The following is a 21,813-nucleotide window of genomic DNA, read 5'->3' as shown; positions in this document are numbered from 1 at the left end:
GTAGGGCTTCACAAAACAGCAGTTTGGCTTGACATACAGTTAGTTCAGAGGTTAGGTCTGACCCTTTTTCACCTGCATGACCTCTTTTTACCTTGAGTGACTCTTGAGTATTCCCTGGCCTCCTCCCTTGGCCTGTCCCTAGGGATATACCATTCCTATCCTTCAACTCTGGTTAAATAGCTAAATGTTCTGCTCTGACCCTTGTCAGACTTCCAGATGCCCCATCTGCTAAATATGGCCACAGACACCTGCCTGGCCTCCCAAGCCTTAAACAGGTGCTGATACATGCTGAGGAACAAATGGAGGAGCCCCTGCGTTTGGGGGGAACTTCCTGGCCCCCCAATGCTCAAACATGGGGTTGTGATGCCTGAGTCAGCCTGTCTGGTTTCTCATCCTGTCTCCCCCACCTGAGCTCTTTGCCTACACAGCAAGTAACTTTACCTCTCTAAGCCTTACTTTCCTCCTCTACAAAGTGGATAGAATAATAGAATCTGTGAGGATTCAATAACATAAGGTTAAAATGCTTACCAAAGAGCCTGGCATTTATTAAATGCTCAATAAATATTAACTATTACTGTTCAAATCGCTTTTTAGCCTTTTTACTATGTGAAATATAATACAGAGAAAAGTGCACAAAACAAAAATGTTTACTGCAATAATTATCACAAAACACAGAGTTGTGTGGCCACCACCTGGGTCACTGAGAGCACTGCCCCTTGGAAACCCCTCCTGATTCCCTCCCAATCCTTAGATCTTCCCACAAAGGTAATGCTTTTCCAGACTTTTCTGATGCTGTCACTGTTATTAATGATAATAAGCAAATGAAAAAGAAATGTGTGGCTACTCTGACCTGCCCAGGCTCCTGGCTGCCTCTGCTCTGGGCCCAGAGACTCCCCATCCGATTTCCCAATTTCGGCTTCAGCTGTTCTTTAAATAACCAGCTTGTTAGCAAAATAACAGCAGTAACACCTCCCTCGCCGCCGTCCGGGCCTCCGTCTTTCCACGCAATGCTGACGGCTGCTCTCCCAGCTCGTGCCAAGGAATCCCTTTCTCCGTCACTAGGCCACACACTCCAGGAGCTGCCAGCTATGCTGCGTTCTCAGCAGCCACAATCCCACCCTCTGACCATGCCTGGCCTGCGGCAGGGGGAGAGGCAGGCCCTTTCTGGAAGGACTAGAATGTTGATAGATGAGCCCTCTCTCCCAGGTCCATGCCTCAGTCTCCCCAGGAATGTCCCACAGGCTCATAAGTAGTTTAACTGTGATAAGGAAGAACATGGAGCACTTAGAGTGCTGCCAGGCACAACGTAATTGCTCAAGAAATGCTTGTGCTCCCTGAGCAATAGACATAGTCCCTGGGGAGGACATGCAGGACACTAACTAGGGCAGGACCAGGAGTGTTTGCAAATGACTAAATCCCACAGACACGCACAGCTCTCAGGCCAAGGTGTCCTTGTCAATTCTTTTCCTGTGACAGCTTCCCAACCACATGTAACAGTTGTCTGGGGTCACTATAACAGGTCAAGGGAGCTGGGTGGGGGTCAGCAAATGAGCAGGGCCCTTTCACAGTTATTAATAATAAAGCTGGCATCATACAAGCGTGCAGCTCCTGGCTCCTGAAAAGGCACTTCTTGTACCTACCTGCAGCGAACTCCATGGGTTTTCTCTTAGCCTATGACATTTGCATATTATACATATTTACGAGAGTCTTCTCCCTTCTCATAACTATTCTATCAGGGAGGCTGAGGAGCTGTTGGATGGAGACCCAAGGGGCTGGCCTGAGCTGACGGCAAGCTCTTTAGGGTCAGCAGGGACCAGCCACTGGCCAAAAGATCAGGGCGCTCTTGGGTCCTGCCAGTGTCTGGGTGGAGGGGGGGTGAGAGTGCCTTCCCTCCCCACCACCTTCCTACCTTCCACAGCTATTTACTGTGTACCCACTATATGCCAGGCACCGTGCCAGCTGCTGGCTGTCCAGTGGGGAATGGAGCAGTTATTTTTCACCCTTGGGGAACTGAGGTCAGACCAGGAGGCAGATTGTAACAAGTGGCCCCATGTAGCGCTGAGTGGTGGCTGGGTGACTTGCCTGGGCAAGCCCCTTGAGCTCCTTGGAGCCCTGGTTCCCGCCTCTGTGAACGAGCCCAGTCATGCCTGCATGGCCTCCGGAGGTGGCTGGAGGCAGAGATGCAGGAGTGCAGGGAGGGAACAGTGCCATAGCTGCCGCCGAATCCAGGCAGTCTACTGGGACCATCACTGGGGGACGGATGACCGGATCTGGCATGGCGGGCCGGGGCACCCTCAGATGGGTGGTCAGAGATGCCGCAGAGCTCTGCTCCTCATCCCAAGTTGGGGTTATGCAAGGTGGGGGCTGGAGGAGTGTGGGAGGAACAGGCAGGGTGGGCAGGATCGAGACGGTCCCCCCAAGATTCAGGAATTCTAAGGGCCTCGCCTCAGCCCCCAGTGTCCGCAGAGGTTCTGTGGCATCCAGCATAGCTCCCCACTCCCTTTCCCCTACTGAGCCAACCCAACTGCCCCAGGCCTGTGAGGTAGACAGAGCTGGGCTTGCTGTGCACTCTCAGGCAAGTGGCTCCCCTCTCTGAGGCGGTTTCCTCTATAACATGGGGGCAGTCACCATAGCCCCCTCCTAGGTTGTTGGGAGGACTGGATGAGACAAGAAGTTCAACTATAAATTGAGCCCCAAAGTATGAAAGCTCTCACTGAGGTCCCTTCACTCCTATCATGTGGGCACTGCTGGGGGGAAGGCTGGGCATTTCCCAACTGTGCCAAGCAGGGGTGGGTGGTGAGCAGCCCTGGTTCCATGTGCCCAGGCTGTATACGCAGTTACTTACCAGCCAGGGAGCTACGTGCAGAGGGAAGATGGGAACCAGCAGTCTGTCACATCAGGAGTGGGCGCCGGACTGAGGGCTGGCACACACATCCCTCCAGGCATTGATCAGAGGTGCTGGTGGGGAGCAGCATGGGACAGGGGCCCTCCAGGGCCCAGAGTGACCAGCTCTGGCCACCAGGCCCCTGGCAGAGAGGGAGGCAACAGTGCCTGCAGGATAAGGGAGAACATCAGTTAGAAGCTTCTTGGGATAATCTCTCCACCCTGGGACCCCTGGACTGGCCCTGGGATAGCGGGGAGGGGGACACCGTGGACCAACAGTCATAGAAACCCTCATGCTTGTACAACACCACATCTTCCAAAGCGCTCTGGCATCTGGGCCTGTCTGGGCCCCCACAATGTTGTTCAGAGGCATATTTATATGTCGTGCATATTTACGACGCCTTTCCCACCACCCACAGAATCCCCACAGCAGCTGGGAAGCTGGGGTTCCAAAGGCTCTGATCCTCCCCCAACCAGCTTGCTTCTCCTTCCTTCTGTGGATGGGGGCAGTCGGGAAAGGGCTGGAGTCACACAGTCCTGAGTTCAAATCCCAACTCAGCCCCTCACTCGCTGGGCAACAGTGGGCAGGCAGCTGCCTCTTTCTGAGCCTCAGTTTCCCTACTTGTCAAATGGGAAGAAGAGGGCATCGTCTGAGTACCACTGTGAGGACTCAGAAGATAACATGGGTAGAATACCTGGCAAGGGGTATGAGCTGCACACCCTTCACAGAGGCTCTGCGCCTGCACCTGCACTTGGCACAGGAGGCCCTTCATGCATCACCACCCCACCACCTCCCACATGTTGCGCCTTGTGTGAGAGCAAAGGGAAGCCAGGTGGTCCTCTCCACCTACCTCTCCTGAACAGGTGTCATTTCTCTGCTTGGAACTTTCAACCAGCAGGAACTAGGCCCTCCTGGGAGAAGAAAAAGCCCCCTCCATTCTACACCCCCTGTCCAGGAGCCTTGGGGGCCTCAGTGGGAGCCGCACCCCTCCACCCACTCATTCTACAGGTGGAGAAACCGAGGCAAAGAGAAAACCAAGCTCCGTGGGGACACAGAACCCAAATGGTTGAGCTGGGCTCTGAACGCAGGCTTTCCACCTCAGCCCTGGGAGGGGAGACACCAGGGTCAATTCAAGTAGGAATATGGAGAAAGGAACTGCAGGGCTGGGGGAGGTCCACCTTCTTCTCTGGGTTACCCTGGGTCCCGGAAAGCCCTCGGCCACTCACCTCCCTGTATCGGCACCTACTCTGTGCCAAGCCCGTAACAGGCACCTCTGGCATACTTCCTCCTTGCCGCAGCCTTCCAGTGTTAGCCACATTTTTCAAAGGGAGAAACTGAGGCTCAGAGCTTCAGAAAGCACCCCATGGAACACACTGAAGAAGAGGAAGGCCACCTGAGTCCAAGACCCAGCACGAAGCCCTGACGCTGCCCTGGTTCCGCCAGTGGAAAAATCACCCACCAAGAAAAACAGGCACAACCGTCTGGAAGAAAAGTGTTTAAGTAGCAGGAAAACAAAATACCAGACTCCAAAAAATTCTGAATTAGTGGACACAAATTCTTAAGGATGCATCAAAGACTTCAAGATAAACCACAGGGCAAGAAAATTAGTGCTTGGGAGGATGAATTCCTGACCAAAGTGTCCCTTTTAGCCAAAATCAGCCACAGCCCAAAGCTGGAGGGAAAGAGGTGACAGCAGAGGCAGGCGTCCTGATCTGCTCTATGCGCTCTGGAGACCCCCAATTCCCTGCTGAGGAACTGGAGCAAGTCTCCTCTGCGAGCCCGCACTTTACAACAGGCGCTGAAGCACATACGGCCTTCTGTCAGGCCCCTGCCAGCCCTGATGGTGCTTCAGAGCCTGGGACTTCCAACACGGAAGAACCTTGAGAACATGTTAAGTGAAAGAAGTGAGTCACGGAAGATCACATAGTGAATGGTTTCACTTGTATGAACCACCCAGAACAGGCAGCAAGTAGATCAGTGGTTGCCGGGGGAGCACTGGCAGGAGTGACAGCGACGGGGTTCACGGTTTCTTTGGGGGATGATGGAAATGTCCTAAAGTGGATCTTGGTGATGGATGCACAACTCTGTGACTATACTAAAAACCATTGAATCTCACACTTTAAATGAATGAATTGTACGGCATGTGGATTCTACCTCAATAAAGCTGTTAACACAACCCAACACTAAAAAGATTCCACAACTTCCAGATGGGCAGCCATCCTTGGGGGCCTGCAGTCCCCTTGGGGTTCTCCCACTATGTCCCAGGAAGCCAGGGAGCATCTTCCCAAGAAGCCCTCACACCCACACTCCCACAGACCTTCTAACCCAGAGGCCTTTGAACTTCACATTCACTTCTTCCAGGAAGCCCTCCCTGACCTCCCAGCTAGTCATGTCCCCAGTTACTGGCTCCTAGAGCTCCCTCAGTTACTCTTTCTCGCCACTTTTCTTGCTGATGTTCCATGGCCATTGGTTGGCACTTCCTCCTCCATCGGACTGGCAGCTTCGTGAGAGCAGAGCCACTGCCGCTGGACATCATCAACACTTGGTGCAGAGCCCAGCACATAGCAGGCGCTCCAGAAATGTTTGCTGGCTGAATGAATGGGTCGAATTTCTCCACCCTACGCTGCACACCTGGCTTCGGGTCCTGGCTCCACCACATTGTGGTGGAGCGATCCTGGGCAAGTCACATAACCTTTGAGGGTCTCAGTGCCTATTCAGAGAGTAGCCAGGGGACTAAAGGGATAGTGAATGTGGAAAGTACTTTATGGAGGGGCTCCTCCCGCAGCTGATGGAACCCCCTCCTTCCAGCCGCTCAGGCCCAACCCCTGGAGTCTTCCTTGATGTCTCTTTCGCTTGCCCTCTACACCTAAATCATCAGCAACCCCTACGGCTCCACCTTCATAATACCTGACAAAACTGATGCACCCCCGGCTACCACCGTGGCTACCCCCACCGTGCATGGAGCCGCCATCAGCTCTGGCCTGCATCATTCATCCTCTCTTGCCTCCTGCTCTGTCCTTGCTCCGGACACACAAAGCTGAGGAATCGGGTTAATATACACAACAGACCCTGCCCCTCCTCTGCTCTAAGCCTTCCGTGACCTCACTTCACCTCCAGTAAAAGCTGACGGCCCTGCCGATGCCACAGTGGCCTGTCCATCGCCTCTGGTTCTCCTCTCACTCCCCGCCAGCCCCCTTTGCCCAGCTACGCTGGTCTCTGTGTGTCCCACAGACACGCCAGGCCCGCTCCTGCCTCAGGAGGACTTGTGCTTCCTCTGCCTGGGATGTCAGTTGCCTGGAGGTCTAAGAGCCCTGCTCCCTCCCTTCCCTCAGATCTTTGCTGAGACCTGACCTTAGGATCAAAGGCAGCTCAGCGCAGCGACTCTTAACTGAAGAGCTTGGGCTTGAGGTAAAAATGTAGGCACTGCCAGTTACCCAGCTGAGTGCCCTTGGACAAGTTTCTTAACTTCTTTGTGACTCAGTTGCTCATTTCTAAAATGGGGAGTAATTATAGCACCTTCCCCATACGGTTGTTGTGAGGCTTAAATGAACTCAGCGGGTGCCACCTCCACGTCTGCTGAAATCATTGCTCCCCAGCGCTCCACCTGACACCCCCAGAGTCCGCTTTAGTGCTCCTCTTGGCACTTATCACTACATAAACAGGATATGTAAATGAGTAATTTACCCCAATTATTGCCTGTCCTTCCCACTAAAATGTCGGCCCCACAGGGCAGAGAGTTTTGTCTATTCAGTTTACTGCCAGGTCCCCAGGGCTGGGCACAGCACCTGGCATGTGGAGGTACTCAGTGAAGACTTCACTCAACAGATATGCTCAATGCTGAATAAATACTTATGGAGTATTGTCAGGAGCTCCGTATTTCCTCTCCTCTGTCACAGACATTCCTCTCTCCAGCCCGCCTTGCCCCTCAGAGCTCCAAGTCTACAGAGTCAAATTCCTACTGGCTGCCTGTCTGCATCTCACACACCTCGTGTCTCGGGTCCAGTTTGTGACCTTCTCTGGGACCCTGCCCTCTACAAGCATAATCTAAGTTGGTACCTGGAGACAGAGGACCCTCTTCTGTAACCAAGAGGCCAGGAGAGCTGCTCTCTCCCCAAAACCTCAGACGCTGGAGCCCTGCTCTCCCCTTGAAGCCTCAGAAACCCTCCACAAGTGATCAGGGCCCACGATAATGCAGACATGAATTTTCAAGGTATTGAGGAGCGTTGCCCAACAGGACTTCCTGCAGCGATGGAGAGGCTTTCATCTGCCCCGTCCAGTAGTAGCCATGAGACACATGTGGCTCCTGAGAGACCAGAATGTGATTAGTGCAACTAAAACATTTAAATTCAAATAGCCACATGTGCCTCAGAGCTACCCTTCTGGACACCAGACAGCTTTTAGCATTCTCTATCCCAAGACAGCATTTCCAGATGCTTACACTTCTTGAGCCACAACTCCCAAAGCATTCTGTCATTTTGCTAGAAAGATTTCTACTGTGTACCACCTGGTCCCTGCTTTTATAAATTGAGGTTACCCAGAACCCACAAGTTAGCTGCTTCTTTACAATTCCAGGTCATTCAAGAACTGGTTGCCAAACTCCTGCTCTGGGCCAGGCAATGAGCCAGATGTCAAAGACATGCTTGTCCCTGCCCCCAACAAATTCAGTCTGGTGGGGGGCACATCCTACAATGGGGTGCATGACAGAGTGGGTGGGTGCAAGAATGAGGTTTATACAGTCAGGAGAGCCATGAGGACAGAGTGACTAGCTCATCAGAGGAGTCTGAGAAGGCTGCGTGGAGGAGGGGACACTGAAATGGAGTCATAGCACTTCCTGGTTTGCAAGACACATTCACATCCATTGTCTCAAGGAGGCCCTGCTGTAGCCCTGCGAGGGGTTCAGGCCCGACCTGGTTTCTGATTTTCAGCACTCTGGACTCACATCAGCATACACTGCAGGGGATCTGGGAATGAGCACTGAGTGTGGGCCACAGCTCTAAGCCCTGGGGTGTGGAAGCCAGGACCCCCGTGGTGAGTGAGGGCAGAGCTAGCTTGGACTCCCAGGCTGGCGCTTCCCTGAATCCTCCACAGCTGCTTCTTGGGAAGGTTCACCCCCCGATCCAGCCAGCTGGTGCCCAAATTTGTTTTCAGTAGAGAACTTGGAAATTAGATGACCTCTAAATCCTCCAAAGGGCCAGTCTTGCAAATCCCTAAACTTTCTGGCAGCTGTGATGGGACCCAGTGGCCCCCCACTGGCCACCTGGCAGGCCATGGAAGACCTTCATTTTAAGGACATTTCCCTGTGCTCCCTTCATTGTTATTCTGCATTCTCAGGTCCCATTGCAGTGGCCCGCTCTTACCTGCCCTATTTTTCTGCTCTCCAAATCTTTCTCTGAGCCCAGGGTTGGCTCATTTTGTTCTCCTTGGGAAGTGTTTCTCTGCACTTCCTGAAGGCATGCCCATCTGGGGGTGCCAGGCAACTCCAATCCTGCCATCTCCCCTTGTTAACACTGAGCCCAGATGGTCCCTTGTGCAAAGCCTCATCCAGCCTGCAGCCCCTCTGATTACTCATGGTGGCTTTGGAGCAGAAGGCAGGGAACACTGTGCCCCACAAACAAACATTTCTTGAGTTCCTTGTCTGTGTGTGGCCACTGAGAGCAAGGAAATAATCAGTGGGGGTGGCAAATATGTAAATAGACAAGGCAGTCCAATATGACTGGAGCTCGGGAAGGAAGCCAGGAGCACACGGGAGTCCCAACCAGCCCGGGGGAATACGAGAAGCCCCCAAAAGGTGTAAGGTTCTGATTGGGCCTTGGAGGATGCACAGGGGTCCACTAGGTGGACACAGTGGGCACTGGAGGCAGAGGGAGGAGATAAAGCCGGACCTGTTTGGGAAACTGGGAAAGATTCTGCACAGGTGGGAAGCTGCTCTGTGTGGGGAAGAAGGGGGAGGAAAGGCAGGTGGGGGCTCGATCATGAGGGTCCTGCAATGCCAGTACAGGGAGTGTGGCCTTTACCAAAGGAGCAGTGGGGAGTTCAAGGGCTCAGTAAAGTTTAGGGGGGAGAAAGGTCACCCAGCAGCTTGTGGAGCAGCCCAGAGGTGGGCATTGTGATCCACGTGATTGCTGAGTGGTCTGCCCAGGGTAGAGGCACCAGGACTAGGGGACAGCAGACAGATGCAGGAGCTATTTCGACTACAAAATCAATCAGACTTGGGGCTGGTTAGACATGGAGGACAAGGTAGAGGGAAGGGTCAGGGATGATTCCCAGGTTTCTGTCCTGAGTGACTGGTGAACTATATATATACTAAGCTTTTGGCTATAACAAGAGCCAGCAAACTTTTTCTTAAAAGGCCAATGGTAAGTATTTTAGAGTTGTGGGCCATTCAGTGCTCAAAGATGCCATAGACAATACATAAGTGAATGGGCATGGTTGTGTTACACAGAATATTTTTTACAAGAACAGGCCAGCCATGGCCATAGTTTGCCAACCCCTGAGCTATAAGAACAATCACAAGGCAACCACCAACAAAAGCCCTCTCAAGCTGGCTCTAACAATAAAGTGAATTGACCAACCCATATAATTGAAAAAGTCAGAATTTGGGGGGACTTCAGGCACAGTTCAATTAGGTTCCAGGTCTGTTTCACCATTATTTTCTCAACCCAGTGCTTCTCCATATGTCAGCTCCATCCTAAGGTTGACTTCCCTCATGCATGCAAAATGGTTGCAGCTGTTCCAGACAAATCACACCATCAGAGGAATGAGGAAGGATTACCCTTCCAACCCAAGTCCCAAGAATCACTCTGATTGGACTTACTTATGTCACATGCCCATCCAGGAACCAATCATTTTGTCTGTGGAATGGACTGACTGGCTTAATCTGGGCCTCTGGGCCTGAGTTGGGGAGGTAGTTTCCCTGGAACCTCAAGGAAAATTAGGGTCTGGTGGGATGGTGGAAAAAAGGGAGGAATGCAAAAAAAAAAGCATATGTCTCCATAAAGACTTGTGGGAGAATGTCCATAGCAACATTATTCTTAATAGCTAAAATTCAAATGCCCATCAATGAAGGAACAGATAAATGTCATATCATAAAAAAATTATATATATCATATGTCATAAAAAGTTATATATCATAAAATGGGATATTACTCAGCACTAAACTGATGCAACAACATAGATGAAAATAAAAACCAACATGCTGAGTTGTGTTTGAGAAGACAGACACAAAGACTACATATTGCATTTTTCCATTTACATGTATTTTCTAAATATAAGCAAAACCATAGAGATAGAAAGTAGATCAGTGGTTGCCTGGGGCCCGAAATGGGAGTGGGGACGAACTGCAAATGCGCACAAGGGAACTTCCGGATTTTGGTAATGCTTGCACACTGTATACATTTATTAAAATTCATCAAAATGAATACTTAAAATAACTAAACTTTATGGTATATGAACTATGTTCAATAAAGCTTTTTTTTTAGAAAAAGCTGATGACAAAGGGGATGCTGGGGCATAGCCAGCAAGGTCCATGCAGAGGACAATGGTGCCACCCACTAGTCAGGGGACAGAGTGGCAAGGGCAGGCCTGAGAGCAAATGCTGAGGTCTCTTTGGACATGCTAAGCATGGGACATTGTCCAGAAGAACTCCAGGGAAAGGCCAGGATGGAGCTGAGCTCGAAGTCTGGGGACCGTGGGTGTTCAGAGGGACACTGAAGCAATAGCAGCTGCTGACTCCCTGAAGATGGGGGACCTGAGAAGAGAAGGCAGCCAGGCAGGACCCTGAGAAACAGAAACATTCAGGAGACTGCTGGAGGAACAGAAATGGGAAAGGCACGAGACACTGCAGCTAGAGAGGTGTGGGCTATCAGAGGTCCACCATGTCACTGCCTCTGGTAAGGACTGAGATGTGGCCACCGGGTGTACCACTGGAGGTCCTGGGGGCCTTGGAGAGAGCAGCGGCCATGGAGGGATGGGGAGTGGGTGAAGATTAAGTGGAGTCGGTGAGCGTAATCAACATCCCTGAGATGCTCATCTGGGAAGAGAAGCGGGGAGCAGAGTGGGCTAAGGTGAAAACAGGCAGTGGGCGTGGTCTCCTCTTGACAGGTGTAGCTAGGACCAGGAGACGGCGGTGTGGGGGCGGATGCAGCCCCTCTAAGCTCAGTCACGCACTCCTGGAAGCAGGCAGCTTGCCCAAAGCCCATGCTGCCATGCCCCAGCAAGCCGCCACTCCCACTGGGGAGATGGCTCTTCCTGGGGCTGGCTCTGGACATGCCCAGGCCACCGTGTGCTGACCAGGACACGGTGGCTGCATCTCAAGGTCCCAGCACCCAGGGCTAGGCAGGGCATGGAGGAGGCAGCACTGAAAGGAGTACAGAGCGTGGCTCTCAGTCTCCCAGGTCTTCGTGTTCTGGCATTTTCTCCAGACCCCTCTCAGGATCCCTGACCCTTTGAGACAAATTCTGGGTGTGCTCTGTGTGCTATCTTTGTGTGAAATATCAAGTGGGGAGACTCTCAGCATTAACTTCACTCAAGTTCTGGGCATCTCCCCCCACCCAATAACTCACATTCCCATCAGCCCAGGGGGCATGAGACTGGCACCTGTCAAGGGCCTCTTATTATTTCCAATTCTACACTTTGCTATTCCCCACATCCCTGACATATTGTCATCGTTACATCCATCTGCCTAACAATGAGAATGAGACTCAGAAAGTTTAGTGGCTGCCCTAAAGTCACACAGCAAGTAAATGGCAGAAGTGGGTTTGGCACCCAAGTCAGCCTGCCTCAAGAGCCTGCTCCTTTTACCCACAGACCCTCAACCAACGGGGTGGAAAACAGAAGAGCAGGGCAGATGGTGGGGCAGACTTCTGAATGGTAGAGTGGTGGGCCCAGGTTTGAGCCCCAGATCTGCCCCAGCAACTGTGGCCAGGGCAAGTCACTCTACCATACAAGGCCTCAGTTTTCCCAACTGTACAATGAGCTCTTAGGCCCCTTGCGGCTGCCACATGATAAGTTCTGTGACCAGGTGCTTACTGCATATGTTTCTGCCCTCTATGGTGGAAACAAAATACATCCCCAGAAAGGTCAGCAGCAGAGAAAGGCTATATGGAGCTGGGGAGAAGGCAGACGGGCCACGTCTATCATGTTGGGCCCTTGAGGAGCTGCACTGGGGGAATATAGCCAAGCTCAGCCCAGAAGCTAGCTCAGCTCATTTGCTGGGACAGAGGCCCATCCTGAGGTCATTGTGCCTCTTGCAGGACCTGCCACTGGACAGGGAGGGGCGAGCTGCTCTCCATGAGTCCCTCCTCCTCCTCAGCTGTGACTGCTCTGTCCGCAATCCCTTCCAGGAAAGGCCAGCTCTCTCCCTGCCCTCAGCTCTGAGCTCACCAGGACTCCTGTCCAGCCTGCTCCTCATCTTCCAAAACACAGGCCTCCTGGACCCTCGCAGCTGCCCCAGCACCTCTGTGGGGGTGGCTGAAGGTGACCCATTAGAGTCAGAGTCCAGATCTTCCAAATGGAATCCGAAGCCCAAAGAGGGTGGGTCCCTAAGAAAGGCCACACCACAGGCAGGGCAGGGCCAGCCCAGAACCTGTGCCTCCTCAGCACCCAGCTCAGTTCTGTGGTCCCTTCCAACGGTTTTTATGACATTATTCTTCTTTATGTGCTTATGTTATAACTCAGACCCACACCCTGATTTTCAGCTCACAACACACATTTCCAGTCACTCAAACATCGCTCTCTGAAATGACCAAGAGGGACGCTGGCTCAGTCCCCTTTCTACCAGCACATCCAGCCTTGTGGCTCTCAACACCAACTTTTCTCTCTCTCTCTCTCTCTCTCTTCTCCTCCCTCCATCCCTTCCTGTTCCCAGTCTCTCTGTCCCTATAGTTAATCCATCAAGAAATTCTGTTGTCCCTACCTTCCAAACATCTCCAGAATCCAACCAGCCCTTGCCATCTCCACCTCTGCCACCCGGTCCCAGCCACCATCATCTCTCTCCTGGGTCAGAGCATAGCCTCCCAATGGCCTCCCTGCCTCCCCTCTAGATCAGACTGGTCTCCACATAGCAGCCAGAGGGACCCGTTAAGAGGCAAGTCTTCTCAGAGCCCTCCGTGGCTCTCACCTCACTCAGACTGGGAGCTGCGGGGCTTGCCCTGGCTCACGGGGCCTCCAGGCGCCCTCCGGTCTCACCTCCCACCACTCCCCAAGGCAAACCTCCCAGCTCCTTCCTGCACACTGGCCTCCCGCTGTTCCTCCATCACAACCCACTCCACTCCCAGACCCCTCTGCACCAGGAGCACTCCTCCCTGGGTATCCACAGGCTCCTGCTCCCAGCAGAGGCCTCTGCCAGCTAGGCTGTCTGGGACCAGACTCAGACCCCTGAGTGACTCTGCCCTCACTTGCTGTCCTTCCGGCTGCCTTAGAGCCTTCACCCTGTGTGCCATGGCAGTGCAGCAGGCTTACTGGCTGCTTCAAGAGCCCTATCCCCAAGGTAAGTGCAGGAGGGAAGACACCATCTCTTTTCCCTACAAATGTACCTGCAACCCTCAGCCCAGTAACTGGTACATAGCAAGTGACCAATAAATATTTTTTGAGCAAATGAATAAGACCTAGCACCCGCCCCCTGTCCTGTAGGGCATCTGCCATTTATAGTGCCATCACAGTGACCTGCCAGGTCCTGCCAACTGGCAGTCGGCATGAAGATAAGAACAGTTTCAGCAGCAGGGGCCACTTGCTCCTCTGTGCCAGGCAGTCAGGGCCCCCAACTCTGTGAAGTCTCTTCTACTATCCCCGTTTTACAAAGAGGGAACCGGAAGCTCCAAGAGCAGTGAAATGACTCGCCTGAGGCCAGACGGCCAGCAGGAGCTTGGATTAAAACTGAGATCTGCCCACCCACAAATCTAGCTGCCCTGGTCTAAAACTGACCCCTCTGGCTGTCACTGGTTCTGAGTTAGTGGCTTTTGGTATTGCCAAGTGACAGGCAGGGTAGGGTCATCCTAGTGGCGGGGACAGTGCCCCCTGACTCATGACCAGCCTCTGAGGGCAGCAGAGGCCTCATGCCCAAACCAGTAGGAGTCAGGCAGTGGGTGCAAAAGGGAGAGAGAGCCCCTCAGTACACAGCACCTCCCTGCAACCGTTGCTGGGGAGCACTTAGCACTCACCTACTGTGTGCAGAGGCCTGTGCTGACGCTTGTGGGAACAAAGGGCTGTCACTCCCCACCTGCTGGTACATTAGATAATCCCCTTGTCAGCCACAGTGTTCTCATTTTCCCCACAGAAATAACAGGTGAGTAATATCAGGTCCATTTCACACATCAGGAAAGTGAGGCATACAGTTTTATCAAGTACCTACAAGTCCAGGTATCTGAGGAAGCCAAATTCTGAGTCTCAGGAGGGTCAAGATGGGGCAAGTGCTGGCATGGAGAGGGACTGTCCCCAGGGCCAGGAGGATGAAAGAGATCACAGGAGACCACCTGCTTCCCTGGGCCAGAGGGACTGTCCTCACCAGGACCCAGAAACTTGCTCCTGCCTCCCAGAGCCCCGAGATACTAAGCTGCTACCTAATTTGTGCCCCATGTTCAACAGGGGACCGTCTCTCCAACACACGAGAAATTGGTGCCAAGGGAGGGATGGGGCCAGCCAGGCTCAAAGCCAAGCTGGGCGGAAGGGATGAACAAGGCTTGGCACAGGCCAGCCTTCTGCCTCCCTGTGCAGTTTGCTTTCCTGTCCCCAGGCTCCTCCTCCAGAGACATGTCTGGGGAAATCAAGCAGGCACCCGGGACCCACAGGCTGAAACGTGGCAACTGCAACACAGTGGTGCCCTCACTCATTTGGGAGCCCACGTGGGTGAGGGGCTGGCACAAACACTGCTGTGCCCAGTGGGGCTGTTCCACCAGGGGCAGGAAAGGGCCTGGGGCAGGGAAGATGCTGACGTGGGCAGGCAGTCCTCCTGGGGATGCTAAGGATGCTGCTCGTCCAGAAACACCTTGCGGCTTGAGCTTCCCAAAACTGCAATTATTTTTTGATGCAATGACCATGTATTTTATTATCCAAATGAGGACACTTATTAGATTGAAAGGGAAGCTGTTAATAATTACTCCAGAACTGACCTGAGAAAATATTGGCATGGGCATATTATTAAAGAGACACTTACTACATGTTGGGATGAATGCTGGACATGTTACAGGCTGGACATGTTACTTTTTATCCTCACAGTGACCTGTGAAAAGGTGCCGCAGCCACCCTGGCCTCCTCCCTGTTGCTCTGTCGTACCTGAGTTTCTGCCCCACCACTGGAATCCCCGTTTTGGGCTACAGTACTGAAAGCCCCCATTACAGGATATAGCCCTCATCCCCAGGGCCCTATCCCCACCATAATCAACCCATTTTCAGCCACTGTGACTTCAGCATGGATTCATTTCATAGAGAACAAGTTTCATGGTCAGGGCATGAATGAGTTTTAAGAGACAAAGGTGGGTGGGAAAGAACTGGGATTGAGGAGGGGGAATTGGGGTCAGGGGGTCGAATAAATAGGTCCTAAGACCTTGGACTGATGGAAGAAAAACAGAGAAAGGAAGTAAAGATGCTTGTGTAAGACAGCATTCGAGGCCCTAGACAATCTGGATAAACCTTACCTACTTCTCCAAATATATCATCTACTAGCTCATCCCACACCACACATCAGGCACAACCAATTTTTCCTGCCTCCACCATTTTGTACATGCTGCTCCTCCATCCTCTATGTGATCTGTCAATCTCAGCAGGGCAACATCCTCCCCATTCTTTAAGGCTTGGCTGAAACACCACTGCCTCCAGGAGGCCTTCCCTGATGGCTCCTCTCTGGTTTACCCCTCTGTCCCTTGGGTAGGCCTAACTTGGCCCAGGCTTCCAGTGCCTGTGGAGAGAGGCCTCAGGTACCACTGCTGAAGGTAAACAGGAACACCTCATCAGCCTGCCAGCCCTAAGGCTGCAGGAAAGTTCACCACCGAACCCTCAAGGTAGCCACAAGAGCCTCCTGCATTGAGGACAGCGTGGGGTGCCCACAGTGAGGCCGACCCTGGACTCTGACCAGACACTGAGACCCCTGTGGTCTCATGGGACCAGGAATCTGCATTGCCATGTATCTCCAAGGGATTCTAATTATGCAAAATTTCAAGGCCCTCTAACAAGATGGGAGAGGAGTGAATGTCCACTAGAATGAAAAAAAAACCTAACAGAACTGAGAGGTGGCTGCCTCTGATGTCCTGAGGAAAGCCCTTACGGTGAGACTGGTGGGTCTCCTGCACTCACCCTTTATCAAGCACCCACTAACCAGTAACAAAGACAATAGATGACACTGGCTGGTACTTGCCGTGCACAATGCTTGGTGCTCCTATTAGCTGAGCAAATCTTCAAAATGACTGTATGAGGAAGGTGCTATCAATTTTCCATCCTACAGATGGAGAAACTGCGGCTCAGAGAGAAAAAGTGACCTGCCTAAGGTCTCCCAGCAGTAAGTGGTGGAGCTGGGATTTGAACTCAGGCCTACCTGGTCCCAGAGTCCATGCTCTAACCACTGAGGTGTGCACTGGCTCTGGGAGATGGCCATGAGCAAATAGCCTTGACCCCAGCTTGTCTGTCAGCAGGGAAGACACCAAACACACAAACACATACTTTCAAATCATGGCACACGTGAGGAAGGAACTGGGATTCCTCCAGAAGACGACCACATGGGTGCCTATGGCAGAGCTCCCTGAGGGTGATCCCTTTGCCATCCACAATGATCAGAGGGGCCAGCTGATCCCTGGGAACTCTCCAGCTGTCACAGCCCAGGAACCCAGTCTTTCTTTTGCTGGCCTTGGTTTCCCCATCTGTACAGTCGGCTGGAGGGAGAGTACAGCCAGGGGCGGCTCCAGGACCCTTTACACTCAGCCCCTGGGCTTCCCAAGGTGAAGTTACCCTGGGATTCCTGGACCTGGGCTTCAGGAGTGCCTCTGCCACCTGCTGTCTGTGCTCTCCACACGGAGAGGGTGAAGGGCAGTGTCCCACCCCCATGTTATCCAGGGTCCCAGGCACAGCCGAGGCTCAGTTCTCTCCCCTTCAGCCAGCCACCGAGGGCTGTCCGTGGTGCTGAAATCCCAGCCAGGCTCCTGAGACAGGGTTCCTTCCCCTCAGCAAACACTCTGGGAGTCAGTTCTGCAGGGGGGTTGAGAATTCAGGAAAGGAGATTACTACTTCAGGACAGGCAGGAAGCTATGGCCTGTCAGGCTACACATTTCCCAGCCTCAGTTCTCACCTTCTCTGTGCCTCAGTTCCCTCAATGTTAGAATGGGGACAACCACCATACTGACCTCAGGGACTGTCGTGAAGAGAGAACACAGTTGCAGCATATGGTGCATGGAGGGGCCCAAAGAATGCTAGCTCTTATTGTTAGATTGTGTACTTGTTATCTTGCGTGCACGCTGTGTGCCTAGCATTCCATGAGTTTTACCTGCTTCTACTCACAGAAGTCCTAGAAAGTAAGTACTAAAATGGGGATAAGAATATAGACAAATATTCTGAGGCTCAGAGAAGTGAAGTTAATTGCCCAAGATCACACAGCTAGTGAAGTGGGAAGCAGAGATTCAGACCAGTGAACCTCTGAAATCACCGAATCTATCCCACTCCACAGCCACTGTCCAGATGGGAAACTATGGACTAGGACCAGAGAGGGATCTGACTTACTCCAAGTCCCCAGGAAACTCAGGTCCCACCTCCCAGGGCAGACCTCCTCCCCTTGCTGCAAGCCAGGCACGCCCTCTCTGGCAAGGTGAACAGGACTTCCCCATGCTAGCAGCAGCTCGTCCTGCAGGCAGGCAGCTCCCTCCGTGGTGATCCCTCTGCCCCACTGGAGGGTCTTCTGTCAAAGGCAGAGATGTGAGTAGCCCAGAGACGATGTGTGTCAGCAGCAGCCACGGGCCAGCAGCCACTTGGTACCTGCCAGTGCCCTTGCCAGCAGGCATCTGAGTACTAGGGAGAAGGCGGGGCCAGGGCAGCACTGCTAGGGCCCCTCCAGCTCTAGCCTGGTTTCCTAGCAAAGAGAAGGCCCAGACATGCACCCAAGCTGCTCCTGTCCCCAATTTCCTGCTGAGTGGAGTGCACACAGGCAGGCGTGCACATACAGATAGAGTTCAGATCCACCCAAGCGGGGGCTCCTGGCAGCCTCAAACCCCAATTTTCTCCCTTGAGGAGGTAGAGCTTTGATCTCTGGTGGGGGTAAGAGACAAGTGAGGCATTGACAGTGGTGGAACCCAGAACCTGCCTTTCTATCCCAGCTCTGCTCTTTCCAAGCTGGGTGACCTTGAGCAAGTCATAAAGTTGGTCTGATGTGGTATTGCCTCTACACAACGGGGCTCCTGGAGCCTGGTGTGGGGCATCAAGGGAACCGTGGATCGGAATGGGGTCTGAGACATGGACTCAGTCACTGTCCAAAAAGGAGGTAAGAGGCTCAAAGCAGAACCCTAGGGAAAAATCCCAGTGCCAGGGTTCGGTACTCCTTGGCCACTTTTGCCACAAAGTCTGTAGTAGTCACATCTCCAGGCTCCCCATTTTCTCGTGTGCCCCTCCAATTCCCTTTCACACAGAGGCAGAGGGGTTTCGGAAAATGTAAAGCAGAGCTGCTTGCACACTGCTGGGGCCTTCCCAGTGCACTTGGGGAAGGACCAAGACCCGCTGGGGCCCGCAGCCCCTGCTCCCTTCACCAGCATCGCCAGCCTGCCCCCTCTTCCTCACTCAGTCCTAGCAGCCACCCTGCCCTCCTCACTGTTCCCTGAGCCCTCCAGCCTCTGTCCTACCTCCCAGCTCATGTCCCCGCTGGTCCCCCAACTCAGCATTCACTGATTCCCTCTTACCGCCCAGGGCTTACTATAAAAGTCACTTCCTCTGATAAGTCTTCCCTGGCCACCCTCAAGTCTAAAGCACCTCCCAGCGCTGTGGACAGGCTCTGACTTTTGGTTTCTGCTGCCAGTTAAAGGAAGAAGCCTCTTTGCTGGCAAACAACAGGGGTATGAAATGTGTGTGCCAGGTAGCTTGGGGTGTGCCTCCCTCGGGCTTCAAGAGGCAGAGTACCAAGTTGACACTGAGGAACTGAGATACCCTTCTACTGAGTGGCCCTGGGCATGTCGCCTGTCCTCCATGGGCCTCAGTTTCCCCACCAGGATCATGGGGCAGAGCAGCCAGTCTCTGAGCACTGTCCAGTTAACCACGGTTGCCTCCTTCCAGGCCCTGCCCTGCCCTGCCCTATTTCTCTGAGGTTTCTCCCAGCTCAGACAGTTGTTCTCTGAGGGCCCCAATCCCATAAATCACTGCTGATTCCACTGAGTGGGGCGGCTGCTGGCGCCTGGGCATTTTGTGGCCATTAATCACCATTGACAGTACTGACGCTGTTGTAAGGCAGCTTCAGTGGGAGCTGGGCCTGGCCTTCAAGGCTGGGGAACCTTCCAGGCCGAGGCCCCCAGCCCCTAACCAACTGCCCTTGCTCTGACAGGTTCCTACCCAGCCAGACCCACCTGCCTGCCCTGCTCATTCAGTCAACAGATGTTCCCATTATTCCCTCTGGAGGCACCCCTCAGCTTCCTACATCCTCAAGGTATACGAAGAGACAGGAGCCATCCTGCACCCCACTTTTTTCAAAGAGGAGCCTGAGGAACAGAGAGGAGGAGTAACTTGTCTAAGGTCACACAGCAAGTGTATGGCAGCCACTGGCTCTAAAGCTTTTTGTCTTTGCCCCTCTCACTGGGGAGACCCCAGCCCAGGGAGAAGACATGGGGGAGCTGAGCCACCACCCAGTTCCATCCAAGGCAGGGAAGAGCCCAGCTGGCTGCTGTGCCTGTTCACAGCCCCCCTCCCAACTTCTGGGGTCCATTCTAGCTGCCAGAGGTGCCTGGAAAATTAGACCTCTCATCACCAATGCCCTGGTCCAATAGGCTACCTCTGTTCCCTCCATTCAATCTGCTCAAAGAAATGAGAAGAAAATTGAATGAGGAGTCCCTGGGGGAGCCGCACCTGCACTGCAGCTGGCAGGAAGGCAGGAGGCTGTTGTGGTGCCTGCTGGGTGCTGAGGACGGTGACCCAGCAGCATCCCAAACACCAGAAGACAGAAGCAGGGCATCAGGCCGGCTCTTCCCTCAGCATCTCCGGGACTATGGGAAAAGCCTGGCCTCCCAGCTTTTCACCCAGCCAATATCTACGGAGCACCTCCTGTGTGCATCAGGGTAGAGGGAGTGAGGGAGAGCCCAGAGGCCTATATGAGCACGGGCTCTGGGCAGACCCTGGTCAAATCCTGCCTCCTCCCTGAGGGGCCTCCTGTTTCCCCTTCTCTAAAATGAGAATGATGGGGGCTGTGTCTATCAAAGTGTTGCTGCGGGATCAGAGGCCTGTAGGATCAGTGGCTGCACTGCGTGGGGCACAGAGAACTTGCTCAGCACGTGCCAGGTACCCGTCACTGCTGTTCTGCGCGAGGCACTGGGTTAGAGGCACTGAACAAGACAGATGTAGACTCTGAACTCAGGGAGCGACCTCCTAGCAAAGGTGAGAGATGAAACTAGGAAAACAATTTTAAATTGTGGTAAGTGTCTCAAGGGCCTGGGACAGAGAAAATCACAGAGCCAGGAAAGGGTCATAGGACACCCCTCTGAAAAGGACAGTAACTTGACAGGTAAGAACTGGAGGGGTGTTCCAGGCAGAGGGCACAGTCAAGCCCGGGCCCTGAGGGCAGGGCTGAAGGAGAAAAGCTAGGCAAGTGTCTTCCCAGACAGGGCCTCCCCCCAGCCTCCCCCGTGACCCCAGTGGTCCTCCCAGCGAGGCCTGGCCCCTCAGAGAGCTGTCAGGAGGTAGGCTCAGCAAGGGGGGCTCGGGAGCCAAAGTGCTTCTATGCAGGTGCTACCTCGGCAGGCGGAGGGGGTGGCAGAATTCGCTGTCACTGAAGTAGTGAGTCAGGCCCCACTCGTAGGTTTGAGTCAGCCCCAGGGGTGAAGAGGAAGGGGGCACAGGGAAGGTCACAGGCAGGCAGTTTGAGCCAGGCTTCAGTGGCGGTTCTGAAGAGGGCCTAGAGTCACTTCTGTCGCCCTCTTTCCCTAGAGAGCGGGACTGAGGCCCAGAAGGGGAACATACCCCTTGCTCAGTCCTCTGCACACAGGTCCCTGGACAGCCTGCCAAGCTGGCCCTGCCTCTGGTGCAGATCTGATCTGGTGCAGCCACTATTTTGACCACAGGGACTGAAGTGCTGTGGGACCAGTGGAAACTCCTGACCGAAGCTGGGGGCACACATCCAGGGGCACTGGGCATGGGGCTGGCGATTGGAAGGAGACCCTGGCGGCTTCCTCCCTGAGGACCTCCAATCCCACCCACGTGCCCCTGGGAGGGTGAATCACTGAAGCCCTGCTCAGGATGCCTCTGCTCCCGTGAAGCCATGTGCAGGCACATCATAAGAGGGGGCCCAGCCCTCAGTGTGGGTGCGGGTGTCCCAGGGACAGCCCTGCTTTGTACCATCCCTACTGCCCGAACAGCCAGTTTCCTGAGAGGGAGAGTGTGCAGGGACTGGCAGACAGCCAGGAGAAGGGAGGAGCTGACACTGGGGAAGCGGGGATCCCCCACCCCACCCCACCCCTATGTGGGGCTGCATTCCCAGGCGTACTTAGGCATTCCTCTACCACAGAGGGGAGCCCCACCCCCGGGGATCCCCACCCCCACCCCAGGCTAATTAGCATATTCATGAGGGTTGCCGCGGGGTGGAAATGCCCACCCGTCGCTGGCCTGCCTGGTTCCTCTGCCGGCCCTGCCCTAGCCTCCGGCTCCGCAGCTGCACGGGCTTCCCCACGCCCCCACTCAGCCTCCTCCCTCTCGCTCTCACTCCCCTGGCTCCTGCGGGCCAGCCTCCCAGGCTGAAAACTCACCCTGCTCTCTCCTCCCTCAGCACCT

At 53.8% G+C, this 21,813-nt stretch overlaps 1 protein-coding gene across 2 annotated transcripts in view; it reads right to left on the bottom strand.

Annotated features, from left to right (window-relative positions):
• The window catches only part of DLGAP4 (DLG associated protein 4), a 136,150-nt gene extending 133,099 nt beyond the window's left edge, over window positions 1-3,051 (bottom strand). For both annotated transcript variants that reach the window (XM_036902386.2, XM_036902385.2), the window contains exon 1: window positions 2,846-3,051. The gene's annotated coding sequence lies outside the window, so the exon portion shown is untranslated. The remainder of the gene's footprint in view (window positions 1-2,845) is intronic.
• Between the last annotated feature and the right edge of the window lie 18,762 nt (window positions 3,052-21,813).

Source organism: Manis pentadactyla, chromosome 5 (genome assembly GCF_030020395.1).
Source record: "Manis pentadactyla isolate mManPen7 chromosome 5, mManPen7.hap1, whole genome shotgun sequence".
Classification (NCBI taxonomy): domain Eukaryota; kingdom Metazoa; phylum Chordata; class Mammalia; order Pholidota; family Manidae; genus Manis; species Manis pentadactyla.
Note: the sequence above shows the minus strand (reverse complement) of the source record. Positions and strands in the feature narration are given on the sequence as shown.